Here is a 15,517-nt window from a genome sequence, read left to right as displayed (position 1 = left end):
AGGGAAGGGGGAGGCTTCGGTTCGGGTCTCCGCGGCCCTCTGCGGGCCCCAAGTGAAGACGGTCGGGTCCCTTGAAAGGCCCTTGGTGAAGGTGTAGCGTACCGGGCTGTCGGGCACCACTGGCAGGACCGTAGGTTGGATGTAACCGCCTTGGGCGCTGGGCGGCTGATTGACATTGACAAAGGACAGACCAGCAAAAGCTTGTGCAGTTCCAGATGCACAGCATTGTTTTTAAATATGCTCTTTAGAGCCTTCTGTTAGTTTCCCACTGCATGGAGGACTACGAGCTAGAGAAATTCAATAAAGGAATATATAAAGGGAAAAACGCCTTGCTGAGCAGCTAACCTGGGATCTGAATCCGGTTCGCTTTTACTCTGAGAGCCATGCTTTCCCCATGATTTCATGTTGCCACAATGAGAAGGACTTTCTTCCAAGTTCATATGTATCTTTGCTACTTTAAATATGGAGCAGGGATTGGGACACCTGGGTGGCTCAGTCCGTTAAGCATCTGCCTTCCGCTCAGGTCATGATCCCAGGGTCCTGGGATTGAGCCCCATGTCAGGCTCCCTGCTTGGTGGGGAGCCTGCTTCTCCCTCTGCCTACCACTCCCCACTGCTTGTGCTCTCACTCTCTCTCTGACAAATAAAATCTTAATAAATAAATAAATAAATAAATAAATAAATAAATAAATATGGAGCAGGGGCGCCCGGGTGGCTCTTTCCATTAAGCACCTGACTTCGGCTCAGGTCATGATCTCTCGGGGTCCTGGGATCAAGCCCCGATGGGGCTTCGCACTCATCGGGGAGTCTGCTTGTCCCTCTGCCTCTGCCCCTGCCCCTGCTTGTGCTCTCTCTTTCTCTCAGATAAATGGATAAAACCTTTAAATATGGAGCAGGCTATATGGTCTAATGTATAAGAGAACATAACAGTAGGCAAGAGATCCAGCTACATTATTTCATAAAACTTAAGAAAGGCCTAACCACCCTACATGGTCCCTACACGGACAGAGTATAGAAGGTAAAAATGCAGACATCGCTGAATACTTTGAGTCCCGGGTTTGTGGAAGAATCTCACATGCCCCTCCAAGTTTGGAAATGACAATCACACACAGGGCTGTCCTCAGCGCTTCCCTGTTGACTTAGGAGCAGGATCTGTGAGCTCAGACAGATTGCTGGTCGCAGTGGGGGAAAGCTGGCCCTGTTACGGAGCACCTGTATGGGCCAGAGTTGTGTAGGCAGCTTGCACACGCTGTGTGTCCAGGGCAGTGCTTGTGTTTGTGGGAGGGTTGCTGGTCCCCAGTTGGGTGTCCCATGCAGGGGTTCATGGCAGGCAGTTCTGTGATGCCTCACATGGTAATAAACTAGCTACATTTTTTCACCTAATTCTCAAAATAGCAAAAAAATAAGGAAAAGAGGAAACAGTAGATGTGCTTATGAACTAACACACTTCATTTCACACGTTTTCTTCTGGAAATAGGGGTTATAATGATCATTTTGTCTGTCTGGGAGGGCTATTGTGATGACAAGAGGCAACTTTTGAGGCATACTTAGTGGATGAGAAAGTGTTTTATAAACATAGACGTGTTGCTTTGTCTAGCGGCCCACTTTTATTCCAGCCCAACACCTGCCTTTCTTTGGCAGTTAGGGAGGCACACATTAGTTTGATGGCTTTAGTAATTTTTTTTTTTAAAGATTTTATTTATTTATTTGACAGACACGGCGAGAGAGGGAACATAAGCAGGGGGGGTGGGAGAGGGAGAAGCAGGCCTCCCGTGGAGCAGGGAGCCCGAAGTGGGACTCGACCCCAGGACCCTGGGATCATGACCTGAGCGAAGGCAGACGCTTAACGACTGAGCCACCCAGGCGCCCCAAGATGGCTTTAGTAATTTAAAGAATGTAGTAAATAAGTGAGCTGAGAAACTCGGGAGTTCAGTGAGAACTGGGGACATTTGCACTCAGAGGCCTGGGCACTGTCTGGAATATGAATGTGTACTGTCTTGCCACGTTATCTCTTGGGTCCTACCTGTCATGAATCCATTGTGCTGCCCCCAAAGCTTGGTGAATGCTTCCGGATTAGCAGCCCGTCCCCATCCACTTTTTTGCAGACTCACTGTTCCCATGGTGTTCCTACAGAAGTCACGAAGAAACGGTTTCACAGGCAAAGAATCTTCACTTGGCAATTCAGGAATTTCCTAGTGAATAAATGGTGAAGGATAAAGGAAACAGAGACATCACTATTTTGCATTCCCTACTGAAATGAGTGATTTAGGCCGCAAGCTTCAGAGGACACTAAACCCAACCACTGAAAGGGGAGAGGGAACTGGGTAAACCACAGGAGGCAAACTGTCGCTCCCAGATTGCTCGCTGCTGGTTTATGGGGAAAACAGGCCAACACGCTTTATTACGAGTATAGACAGCTTTCTCCAGTGCTGTGTTCTTGGGACCCTCGGGGGGGGGGGGGGAATTAACCCATGTGGGTGGGGGGGTGTTTCTTGGTTCAAGGTATTTAGGAAACTTTGAATCTGACAAGGTTCATTTTTTTTCTGCTGCACTTCTGAGAGCCTTTACTTAAGTCACCTGAACTGTGACAGCATAAAAGAAACTTATCCCATGTAGCATTTCCCAGCTCTCCTGAACCATGGGCCTTTTCGGAAGGAGCATCGTGTAGGATTGGTGGTCCGGGGGTTCCAGTGTCTGTGTGCCCTCCCAGCCAAGGTGTGCCCACAGGAGAAACCGGACCTTCAAATCAGGTGAATACACGCTGCCCCCTTTTATCTAGCTGCCTGCATTTGGCAAGTCTCTAAAACCCCCTCGGCTTCAGTTTTTTCATCTATAAAATGGAAACAATAAATGTCACACCATACATGTTGTTGAGTTTCTGTGGGAATTGCCAGGAGTAACATATGGACAAGGTCCACAGTGTCCACCACAGACCCAGTGAATGTTGACCTCTTCCTGTATTCCACGTTAGCACAGCTTGAATGCCCCCACGGGCCTACCCACCAGCCTCTTCCCTTTGCTAAGGCTCAGATGGTTTGTTCTTTAATCAGGGAGAGTGGGTAAATATTGCTCCACCTTTAATCTTCCAAGCATTATTTACTCTTGTCTGAGGACGAAGGGCTGAGATGTTATCCTGTTCATCTCTGCCCTTGGAGAAAGGTCAGAGGTACCCCAGCTCTCTCTAGGGCCTTATCTCAACTTCTCCTACATGATTGTTTGGTTCTGGGTGTGGTGAAAACCACTCTGGGGGAGCATATGACTGGGGACTTGGGCTGCCTCCATTTTGACCTCAAACTCTCCGGTTGGGTTCTTCTTTCCATCTGGCCTCTTGGCTCAGGGGGAAGACCCTATGGGCAAAGCATCTCCTCAAGGGAACAAAACTACCCCTCCAGCAACAAGGACTGCCCTGAGCCAGCAAGACGCCACCGGCGATTGACTCTGAGACAATGATCAGTTAGACCTTCACTGCCCACCTGCACATAACCACCCATCTTTGCCCCACGTTTACCTATATATACCTGGAAATATTTTCGGCACTTCGGAGATAGCCTTTGAGACACTAGTTCGCTGTCTTTCCAGTGTTGGCCTCACTGAAATAAATCCCTTTCTTCTTTCACAGCCACTCGTGTCTCTGCTTTGGGTTTTGTCAGCAGTAACAGCAGACCCAGTGTGTTTGGGACTCCTGGAGCCAAGTGCTCGTGCATCCCTGTGATGTGGTTTTGGAATATAGGTGAGTTTCAGTGGGGTGGAGTCCAGAGCCGAAGACCAAGAAAGAATTCTTGAGATGTCTTTGGTGCAAAATGGTGGTTTATTAAAGCACAGGGACGGGACCCACAAGGCAAAAAGAGCTGCTGCACCGGGGTTGTGAGGGGTGGCTGATTACGTACTGTGGGTTGGGGGAAGTAAGGAAAACCGGAGTTTTCGAGAAAGAACTTTCATATGCTAAAGAAGACTCACAGGATACCAGAGGTCTTGCCATTGTCAACTTAAGGTTGTTTACCCCTCTAGTAAGGCATTAACATTAAGATAGTTGGGAACTTCCTGGAGGAACATTACACTCTGCCTGCTTAAATTATCTGTCGACAGGCTGCAGGCTATAAGGGCATTTAATTGTATCTACATTCCCTTCTGGAAGCTATTGCTAAGGCTTTTGTAAGTAAACTGAGGAAGAAGACTCAGGTCTTGCAGGATTGTGATCTCTCTAAGTTAACTATTTGTTTTTCCTTTAGGACAGCCAGGAGTGCCTGAGGAATGTCTTATATATCCCATGGGGTGGTGGTGGGGTTGCAGGGTGTCAACTTCTGCTTTGTCCTCAGCTTGCCTTCTGTTCATTCATTACCTGTGCCCCCGCTACAAGGGCATCAACAGAAATGGAAGCTCACATCTCTGACTACAGACTTAGTCCGTGGTGGGAGCCAGCCTGCTTTCTCCGCTGCCGCGGGACGGAGCGGGGATGAGCCCTTGGGCTGTGACTGCAGAAGCCTGGAAAGCCCTCTGATCTGCCCTGACACTGGCTGAAATTCTACCTTGGTGAGAATGAGAGGGGTCGTGTTGATGGAAAAGGAATCCTTGGGGAGGGGCTCCCCCTGACTAAGCCCAGGACAATTTCAGTAGCAGAAAGAACAGTGACTACAAGCAATGGAGATGCCTCTTACCCACGATCCTCAAGGGAGAACAAAAAGATGTAAAGAAAGACCACAGAATGGGAGAACATTTCTGCAGATCATATATCTGATATGGGACTTGCACCTAAGATATTAAAAGAATGCTTACAACCCGGTAATACAAAGACAACCCATTTAAAGAATACGCAAAGGACTGAAGAGAGATTTCTCCAAAGAAGATACACAAACGGCCAACAAGCTCATGAAAAGGTGCTCAACATTATCCGCCATGAGGGAAATGCCAAGGCCACACTGCTTCCCACTCCACAGAAGGGCAGCAAATGGAGCACCAGGTGTCCGTAAGGATCTAGAGGAACAAGCCCCCTCACTGAGTGGAGCAACAGCCCTGGAGACAGCCTGGCAGTTCTTCCAATGACTAAACACAGAGCTGCCACATGACTCAGCAGTCCCACTCCCGGATCCACACCCAAGAGAACTGAAAACATATGTTCACACAGCCCTTGTATCCAAATGCTCATAGCAGCATTGTAAATAACAGCCAAAAAGTGAAAACAACCCAAATGTTGGATCAACTGACGAATAGATAAGTAGAATGTGGAATAACCATACAGTGGAATATTATTCACCAATAAAAAGAAACGAAGCCTTGGCACATGCTACCACATGGATGGATCCTGCAAGCACCATGCTATGGAGACGCCAGGCACACGGGACCACATGCAGTATGATCCCACTCATATGAAATGTCCAGAGTGGGCACATCCAGTGAGACAGTAAATACATGGGTGTCTGTGAGGAACGGGGCATGGGTGCACAGTCTCCCGCCAGGTGATGAAAACGCTCCAACATGGGTTGTGGTGATGGTTGGTACAGCTCTGAGAATGTGCTAAAAAACCATCAAATTGTACACTTTAAAGGGGGAAATTGCATGATGCGTGAATTGTATCCCAGTAGAGTTATTTTTAAAAACTTAACAGTAAAAAACAAACAAACAAACAAAAAAACCCACAACTTTAAAAAATGCACAGGAAATAAAAAAAGCAAACAACATAAAAACCTGAAACTCCGTTGTCATAATTAGTACACCAACTCTTTTGGTAATTAAAGGGAAAGAAGCATTTACCTGTATGAACTATTTCAGATAGTCCTAGTGAAGAAGGAAAGCTCTTCTTCTCAGAGTAAGTTCAGCTAATAAATTTGGAAGAAAGGTAGAATTAAAAGAACACCAGTTTGCAATCCCTAGGGAAATGACGGCCTCAGACGAAAATCAGCAAGGAATGCTAAAAACTATTCTGTAGATAAATGGGAGCTGGATCTTTACAGGGATTATTTGCTGTCTGAAAGGGGAAATGCAAATTTACAAGGAGGGATCTAGGAGCTCCTACTTAACATTACCATCAGAAGGACAGAACTCTAGTACCTCCTGGTGTGATGCCTCATGGAGGAAACAGCCAGGCCGCCCACACCTTGAACCTGAATCCAATCTAGCCTGTGCACAGGAAGTGAAAGGATTAAAAGAAGTAATCCAATGAAACGCTGAGGAAGTAATCAGGCATGTCTAGCAGGTGGAACACTTAATAGGACAGCAGGGCCACTGAACCCCTCTCCCACAGGGCCCTGGCATGAGGGAAAGGGGGCTAGAAATACAACCGGAGCCACATGCAGAACTTTACGTTTTTAGTAACCACAATAAGACTAAAAAGAAATAGGTGAGGATAATTTTAATGCTATAGTCTAGCCCAATAGATCTAAAATATTCTTTCAATATATATTTAGTATAAAAATTATTATTGAAATGTTTTATTTTCTTCTTTCCATACTAAGTCTTCAAAATCTCGTATGTATGATTCATCTCAATTCAAATACTAATTTTCTTTCTTTTTTGAAAAAGTTTATGTATTAATTTTTTTTTTTTTTTTTAGTGATCTCTGATGTAGGGAAGACATTAGGGTTCGAAGCCGAGGGCCAAGAAAGAATTCTTGAGACGTCTTTGGTGCAAAAAGGTGGTTTTATTAAAGCACAGGGACAAGACCCGTGGGCAGAAAGAGCGGCACTAGGGTCATGAGGAGTGGCCCATTATATACTTTCAAGTTGGGCGGGGGTTAGGGAGAGCACAGACCTCCCAGGTATTTTGACAACGAGGTTTCCAGGATCCTGAGGGGGGCTAGCTATTGTTGGAAAATGTCATTTATTATTGTTTAGTAAACCCTTAGTCATGAAACCCTTCAGATGTCTATCAGTGGGTCATATGCTTGGGGATAATTGCCAACATGTATCTTGGGGGGTAGAGATAAAGGAAGTTTCCAAAGGAATTTTTATGCATTAAAGTAGACTCACACGATCCTGGGGTCTGGCTAAGGTTGCCTTTTGCCCTTAACAAAATATCTACATCGCGGCGGTTGAGCTCCTAGAGGAATGTCACCCTGCTGTTTCAAGGACTTGTCAATGGGCTGTAGGTAGTAAGGAAATTTAATACATTTTCTTCTTCCTTTGTTTCCCACATCAGTGTCTGCTCCAGAAAACGGAATACGAATATTTTCAATCTATATCACATAGCGGAACAAAGCAGTAAGAGAACATCGGTGTCTTGTTTTAAAATTCCAATAAATCCCCAATTTCAGCTAACATAGCTGGAGCACCATCTGTTGGGACAGAAATTAGTTTATCCACCCTTAGCTGTCACTCAAGACTCAAAAATACCTTCTCCTTGGGTTGGCTTTCCAGGCCATGAATTGGTCAAGTTTCTTTCTACACCTGAAATTCTGTGGTTCAGTTTACATCTGGTTTCATACTGGAGCCGCATAGGTATGTTTTAGATCAATTCATTAGGTATTACTTTGTTTAACCTAAATGATGTTACAAACAGTGGAAGAACTTGTGTATATTCTGAATATATAATGTCGGTTTAACATATTTGTCATGAAGACAAATTTTCTGCATCACGAAATGTGGTTTCTTCTCCTCCCTTGCTCTTCTCTATGTGTGGTCCTCAAGACACATCACGGATTCTTTCCTCTGACCTCCTGGCCCTGACAATGGTCACCTCTATTTTACCTAAATAACCCCTATCAAGCTCCGCCGCCTTCCCACAGTGGCGCCTGTCCTCAGGGGGAAGCCCGTGAGTGGGGAACTTGAGTTCTCAGGGCTCTGTCTAGACTTCAGGTACACATTCTCCACAGGTGATCTCAGTGCTGGAGATGGGGACAGCCAGGTGGATCGTGGCCCATGTGACTTGAATACGCCGGAAGCTAACTGTGCTAACTGTCACACTGCGGAGGCAGAGACATTAAAACACAGAACGAGATCAGGTCAGGTCGGTTCTTCAGAAATCTTTCACCCACAAACCGGGTTGACCTTTGCCTGAGTTAAGCTTGTTGACGTGGCCTCAAAGGAATTTCCCTGTGGGTCAGGCCACTGGGGTCTGGAATGTGTCCTAAGCAGCATATCTGAAAGCTAATATTTGGTTGTCCTTCTGTCTTATCCTTGGCCTAGTTCTACACTTACAAAGAGAAGGTGTAGCTTTACTGAATTCCCTGCCGGTCAGGCACCCGCCAGCATCACCGAATCATTAACCTTAAGGGGACTTTGCCGGCGGTGACAGACTACCACACTGGGGGGCTTAAACAACAGACACTGATTTCTCACCGTTCTGGAGGCTGGAAGTCCCAAATCAAGGTGTGACAGGGTTGGCTTCTCGTGAGGCCTCCCTGCATGGCCACAAGGCAAGCATCTTCTCATCGTGCATCCACACGGCCAGCCCTCCCTGTGTGTCTACCCCCGGGTCCAAATCCCCCCTTTTTGTAGGGACATCAGCCATGTTGGATTAGGACCCACCCCAATGACCTCCTCTTAACTTGATTGCTTCCCTCAAACACTATCACATTGGGAGGTCCTGCGGTCCTCCAGCATGAGAATTTTGGGGGGAGGAGGACACAGTTCAACCCATCACATTAACTACCCACAATTTCTCCTGGGTCTTATCATGACTCATTTCCTGTCCCTCCCCCTCCCGTTTCCCTGTTTCTGTACATGGCGCGTGCGGATGGCGCTGAACTTTAGGTGAGGCTTCTCTGGAGAGAGTGTGTGCGTTGCCATCACTTATGAAGCGTGGCTGCCTGCTAGGCGGGCATGTGGCTTTTGGTACACGGAGAAGGTGGCTACGGCCTGCAGTGTGGACAGTGCGTGGATCAGCTTTCTTGTGCTGCAGATATTCCAAAGCCAGAACCGGTATCCCTCAGACTTCCCCGCAGCATGGACTCTGCCTTGCGACCTGGGCTGAGGTCAGAGCCAGCTGGGAGGGCGTCGTCCCTGCGGGGCGTGGCGTGGAGACAAGTCCAGTCCAGGGTGGCAGGGGGCGGGGCAGGGGTGTCTCTGCCAGTGGAGCCCCGCACTGTGGGGACACCAGCTTTGGCTGTGTTCTCTCTGGCCGAGCAGCAGCGTCCAGGCCTGCTCTCCTGACAGCTCTCCATGTTACCTAGGATGGTTTAATAATTCTCTTTCAGCTTAAACTGGCTAGAGTGGATTCTCTTGTTTGAGGGAGGCCATCAAGACTCCACATGAGAATGGCAGCGTCTAGTGAAACTTTCTTCTGATCGTGGACACGTGCCAGAGTCTTGCCGTCCAGCACGGGAGCCCTAGCCTCGTGCAGCTGGGGGACACTTGGAATGTGGCCAGTGTGGCCAGGGAACTGAAGTTTGCACTGTATTTAATTTTAAGTGTAAATGTTAATAGTCAAACGTGGGTTAGTGGCCACTCTGTTGGTCAGCACAGCATCAACTGCAGGCGGGACGTGCCTGGAGACTGACCAGTGAAACAGTGGCCAAGGTCATGGCGGGGGGGGGGGTGGTGGTGCGCCAGGTCAGGGCGCCAGACCTGCCCTAGGAGAACCGCTGTGCTGGAGGTTTTCCTTTAACAATATAAAGTAATGGAGGCATCATTGTCTTTTGATAGAACTTTGAGCTGCAGGGTGGACAGGGTTTGAGAAGTGATGTTGCAGCAGGAGGGCCAGGCAGGAGGCGATCACAGTGGCCCAGGTGAGAGTGGGGACCAGCCGAAGGGAGTGGGACTCCAGCACCGGCAGGATGTGATGACCCAAGACTGGGCGGGGCGGGAGAGAGGCTTCCGACCAAAGGATCTCTGGATGTAACCTTTGGAAATGGTGTGTGTGGAAGTGTTGCAACTGAGTTCAGGAATCTGGAGGAGAGGCAAGTTTGGTTCTGCGGGGAGGTGATCTGCACCCTCTGGTGGCAGTCGGTGACCACTGCAAACACACCGATGGCCCGTGCCCTGCGCTGGGCACAGTAGTGAACTTAGGTGATCTACATGCCACATCAGTGAGGCCACCTAACCCACCTGAGGATGCCAAAGCCCAGTTTAGAATCTCATACGGCCCCCGGTTCATTCAATACCTTATCTATTTATTTGTTAACAAATCATTTTTTTTGTGCGAGGCATTGTGCTGAGCTGGGGGCAGAAAGAACACTTCCTCAGCGGTGTCCCAGGCGGGGGGAAATGGGAGCACCAAAGCCAAGTTCCCTGCAATGCTGACTCTCTGTATTACAGGCTCTTTGGGGAGCAACGGGGTCTAGAGAAGGTTTTACGGACACATTGCCTGAGCTGGCGGAAAAGGACAGGCAGGATTTTGTTTGTTAGACGGCACCCTGACATCAGTAAGAAACGCTCGTGACCAACATTACACCCAAACCTGCCTACAACACGTGGCACTAAGTAGCCGAGCAGATGACTGGATGTAGACAGAGTTGTGGTTAAAGCAAGTCTCAGGTCCTTTCAATGACGGAGCTGCCCGGGGCCCGGCTGTGTATTCGATGGCGTACACGACTTGGTGTGACTCAGTCAGGCCCAGAGGACGGCCAAATTGCCTCTACATTTTCTTCAAGGTGAACACAGTCTTAATTAGAGTTCTCAGAGAAATGGAGCCAACAGGAGGTATGTTTCCATCTCTAGCTACATATCTATACCTCTATATCTATTTGCCTATCACTTATCAATCGATCGATCTGGCTATCTATCAAGGGAGAGGGAGAGACATTTATTTTAAGGAACTGGCTCACACCATCGTGAGGACTAGCAGGTCTGATGTGCATAGATTGAGCTGCAGGCTGGAGACTCAAGTAAGAGCTGGTGTTGACATGTGGGTCTGATGGTTGGAGACTCAGGCAGGCTTTCCATATCATCTTGAGGAGAATTCCTTCTTCTGTGGGAAACCTTAGTCTTTGCTCTCAAGGTCTTCGTCTGATTGGCTGAGGCCCAGGACATTATGATCTGCTTTACTTAGAGTCCAGTAATTGTAAACGTTAATCACATCTCAACAATGTCTCAGGGCGACGTCTGGACTGGAGTTTGAGCAGACACGTGGGCACCATGGAGCAGCTGTCCTGCCTTGTCCAATTTACGTGGGTCCTGGAAGGTTTGGAGGAAACAGAAGTCTGAAAAACCACTGGAACCTGAGGGTTCCTCTGGCTTCCTTTTATCTAAAACGTCAGGGCAGTCGCTTGTCAGGTGCTTTGAGACCAAAACTCATGATTTTGTCATTAATCATCTCAAGGGTTTAGAGACTAAACTTTTGCTACGGCTCACATCAAAGCCCATTGGGTGGAATTCTATGTGATTTTGAATTCCTTTGGATGTGTATGAGTGAGGGTATTTTGTAGCTGGGCTACAAATGTTTTTAGCAAAACTCAAGGCTCTACAGATGAGTTTTAAATGTATGTGAAGAGCCTAATTCTTATCTTAATTTCTTCTTTAAAAAAAAATCTCATCCTCAATCTGAATATTTACCTTTTCAACTGTTATTTAGGACTAAATCCAAAACCTGATGGGTCAAGTTTCTACGTCCATAGTTTTAAATGATGAAGAAGCAAGTTTGGATCCAGCACGGGGGTGTCTGGAACGGTGCTGACAGTGCGTGGGGTGACGGGCAGCAGCTACGTGCGTGGCGAGCACAGCAGAACACACGGAACGGACGTGTCCGCTCACCCTGTTGTACACCTGAAACCAACACAGCATCCTGTGTCCCCCGAACCGCAGTAAGGCAGAAGCCAAGTTCGAAGCCTGTGATGTTGACGTAGCTCCGTATGATCCAGTCCCCGATTCCACAATCTCAACTTTGGTCCAAAGCAGAGCCGCAGGAGAGCTGGCTCAGGGGTGAACTGGTGTCCTGTGCCCACAGGAAAGAAAGACCTGTGGATAACTTTCATGAGAAAACGCTGAAATTAACGGAACTCATCGCCAACAGTGATGCTTCTGAGCTGAAACCACAGCTATCATTTAGAAAATGGGGCTTTCTTGCCGAAGCTCAAGTGTGATTAAAAGCAACATATGGGAAATTGTTTCGGTGCCACATACTTGTTTGATGTTTTTCCTCATCAGAGTAAAGTGACAAACATATCCCCAAATTGGACATATGTTGTCTAGGAGTGCTTTTGATTTTAGATCCTGAATTATAGCCATTAATGGGGAATAAATTAAATAAACTATGAAGTTCATAAGCTCTGCCTTGAAAGGCTGTTAACACCTGTTGCTGAGAAGAACCAGTCAATCTTTTTTTTGGGTGGTGGTTGTTTTTTTCTTAAGTAGACTCCACACCTACTTGATCTCTGCGATCAAGACCTGAGCTGAGATCAAGGGTTGGATGCTTAACTGACTGAGCCACCCAGGGACCTCAAGATCTGGTAAATCTTCAGGACTGGTTTGTGCTTTGAACCCCCTTCCTGAATAGAGTAGCAACCTCCTTGCTCTGCTCTGCTCTGCTGTCCTTCACTGCACTGGTTTATCCTACCGTGTGTCTTACTGCTTACTGTTCATTTTCTCTCTCCCTCTGCCAGGGGATTGCCTTCACCAGCAGAGGGCTCTGCCTTGCTGCTGACACATCTCTAGCTCCCAGGACCATGATGTGGGCGTGTGGTCCGTGCTCAGGATGTGTTTTTTGAATGACTGAATCTCTGCCATGAGGGACCATCTCATTCAGTCTGATTTTTCATGCATCAATTATGGAATTATGTCACTATGTGTGGAAATACTGGCAAACTGAAAAAAAAACACGAGGTTGCAGTGACGTGAAGGAGGGTGTCGTGGACTTGAGTGAGGCTGAGCAAGCGGAGATGTGGGGACAGGGGTGGGGGAGGGCGCAGATGGGGCGGGGTGCATCCACAGTCTCCGGAGGCAGAGCCGCACCTGACGCAGGGCCTCTGACTCTGGGCTGTGAGTCATGAGCTACATTGGGACTTGCCTTTGCAAACAGGGTTTACTCATCTTACCTAAGCAGGTCACCTCAAATGAAACCTCAGGGTTTGCTGGGGCTGCGCTGGGAGCCGGGAGCCAGGCCCGTGGCTCCCTCATTTCACTTGGTTCCAGCATCTTGGGAAGTACATGTGGCTAATGGCCTGGGTCGGCGGAGCTTAGGACAAGGGACAGGCCAAATTTGAGAATAAATGCACAATCATCTGCATAAGAGGTGTGTGGAGGACCGTTTTAAGTCCTACAAAAGATGGATACTTTATCCTCAGGTGCATTTGTGATTGTGACTTAGGAGGAGGTCCCCACGAGACTGAAGCAGCAGAACACCCCCAAACCTACCTCTTCTGCCCCGCCTATTGGTGTCTCCTGGATGACAGTTCGGCATTCGGGGGCAGCAGATACAGAATGGAGACGCTATGGTTGGGAGGTGAATCCTGCATTTCTGTGTGTGTGTGTGTGAGCAGTCACTGGATGGTTTTCTCTAGGATGTTTGCTGGGGGGACAGCCCAGGAAGACAGAGATGGTGTCCCCCTCTGGGGCAAAGGGTGGCCAGCCCTTATAAGTGACTGGGGTTTCTCAAGCCGGGTTGCCCAGCTGTGACCCAGCCCGTTGTTCATGCATTCTCTGTCACCCTGGGAGACCTGAGGGCAAGGGGAGCAGGGGTGCGCCTGGGGCTGTGCTGTTTGCTGTGGGCTCTGACCTCGAGCGTCGTGTCTTCGTCCGCACGCACAAGACTGTGCCAGGCTGACATGTTAGCAAACTGTCCAAATCTTCGCCCACCCAAACAAACACGCAGCCTGAAGACTGTAAGCAGATCGACACTCGCTCTGTGTGGTGTGCTAGACAGAAGAATGGGCTCTCAAATTCTGGTCCCCAGAACCCATGAGTGACATAGAGGTGAGGTTCAGGCTGCTAATCAGCTGACCCTGAAATAGGGAGAGTATCCTGGGGCATCCAGGTGGGCCAATGTCACCACAAGTGTTCTCAACAGTGGAAGAGGAGGTGTGGGGGGTCCGTGAGGTGAGAACATGGGGCTCGGCCCCCTGCGGCTGGCTCTGAGTCTGGCGGAAGAGCCAGGAGCCCAGGAAAGCAGGGCCTCCAGGCTCTGGGGGAAGGCAGGGCTCTGACTGCCCCCGAAAGCCCCCAAGAATGCAGTTCCACCGACACCTTGACTTTAGCCTGCAACACCCACCTGGGACTTCTGACCTCCAGAGCTGTGGCCTAAGGGACGGCCATCTTACCCCAGCAGGTCTGTGCCACGGGGTCTGTCACACAGGGGATGGGGCGCGGCTGGCTGTGGGTGTGTTCGGGGCACCCCCCGCTGTAGCCAGGGGCAGAATGTTCACGTGTTTCCTGTCGGCTCCGGAATCCCTGAGGGTTTCAACACCCGTGCCTGTGCGGTGAACCTGAAGGGTTTCAGGGAGCAAGTTCCCTCCTCTGCTGGGGAAGCAGAGCCCAGAAAGTGGTGGCAGAAAAATGTGAACGTGTGTATGTGTCTTGCTTGTGGGTACATGCTGCTCAGGAATTGACCAAATGGGAAGAAGAAATTAGGTTGGAGAGCTGAAGGCGAAGAGCATAGCTTCTTGTTTTATTTCTGTATAAAGAGGAGGTGGGCATGAGGACGCCAGGTGGCCGTGCACAGAACGAGGTACAGCAGGGACGGCCTCCAGCAGCCCACCCCGGGCCACCTGCTCCACCACCGACACACTGTTGGCCGTCTCCTGCCGGCACCCATCCCATCACGTGGCCAGGCTCCATGCGGAGTGCACACATGTACACGGCACACACATGCATACCACACACGTGCACACATGGACGCCACAATACACCACATGCTTGCACAAGGCACACAGAAATACACAACACACAGGCACATGCACACACATGTGCACACACATACTACACAGGCCACATACAGATACACATATGTGCATGTCTACATGATACACCACACATACATGAGTATATAACCACACACACCTGCACATGTGTGTACACACAGGCACACAACACACACCACAGATGCACAAATATGCTCATACCACACATATGCACACATGAATAGTCACACATGTGCACACACTACCCATGAATGCACATGCTCACACACATGTTCATCCACACACCACACAACACATATGTGCACACACTGACACACAAGCTACACATGCATGCACACACATGTTCATACACTCTACACAATGCACGTGTGCACACACACAAGGCACACATGAATGCACACACACGTTCATACACACACTACACAACGCACGTGTGCACGCACTCACACGCCAGCCACGCATGCACACACACACATGTTCATACACACACTACACAATGCACGTGTGCACGCAGTCGCACGCCAGGCACACATGCATGCAGAAGCTCCAGCAGGCCCACACACACAACTCTCAGTGTGGAGTGGATGGCCACACTGTCCCACCTTCCCTACGAAGATGCCACCCTGCAGCCACAGGGTCTGGCAGCAGCCCGAGCACGGAGTGAGGGGATATGGGGGGAGCAAGACAGTTATCTGCAGACTATTATTGGCAACCACACAGAAAGGCCAAAAATTATTGTTATCCTAGAAAAAGATTACACTTCATAAAACCCATGTTTATTCAAAAAAATCTATTC

General features: G+C 48.8%; 1 long non-coding RNA gene across 1 annotated transcript; it reads left to right on the top strand.

Moving 5' to 3' along the window:
* The first annotated feature begins 2,487 nt into the window (after positions 1 to 2,487).
* On the top strand, positions 2,488 to 5,927 carry LOC114209276 (uncharacterized). Its single transcript, XR_015768427.1, has 3 exons — positions 2,488 to 2,749; positions 3,619 to 3,729; positions 4,229 to 5,927. It is a non-coding gene; the product is annotated as an uncharacterized LOC114209276 (long non-coding RNA).
* The last annotated feature ends 9,590 nt before the right edge of the window (positions 5,928 to 15,517 follow it).

This window comes from Eumetopias jubatus, unplaced genomic scaffold (genome assembly GCF_037043125.1).
Source record: "Eumetopias jubatus isolate StellerSeaLion01/CBP00866 unplaced genomic scaffold, mEumJub1_p1.0 scaffold_6, whole genome shotgun sequence".
Classification (NCBI taxonomy): Eukaryota; Metazoa; Chordata; class Mammalia; order Carnivora; family Otariidae; genus Eumetopias; species Eumetopias jubatus.
Note: the sequence above shows the minus strand (reverse complement) of the source record. Positions and strands in the feature narration are given on the sequence as shown.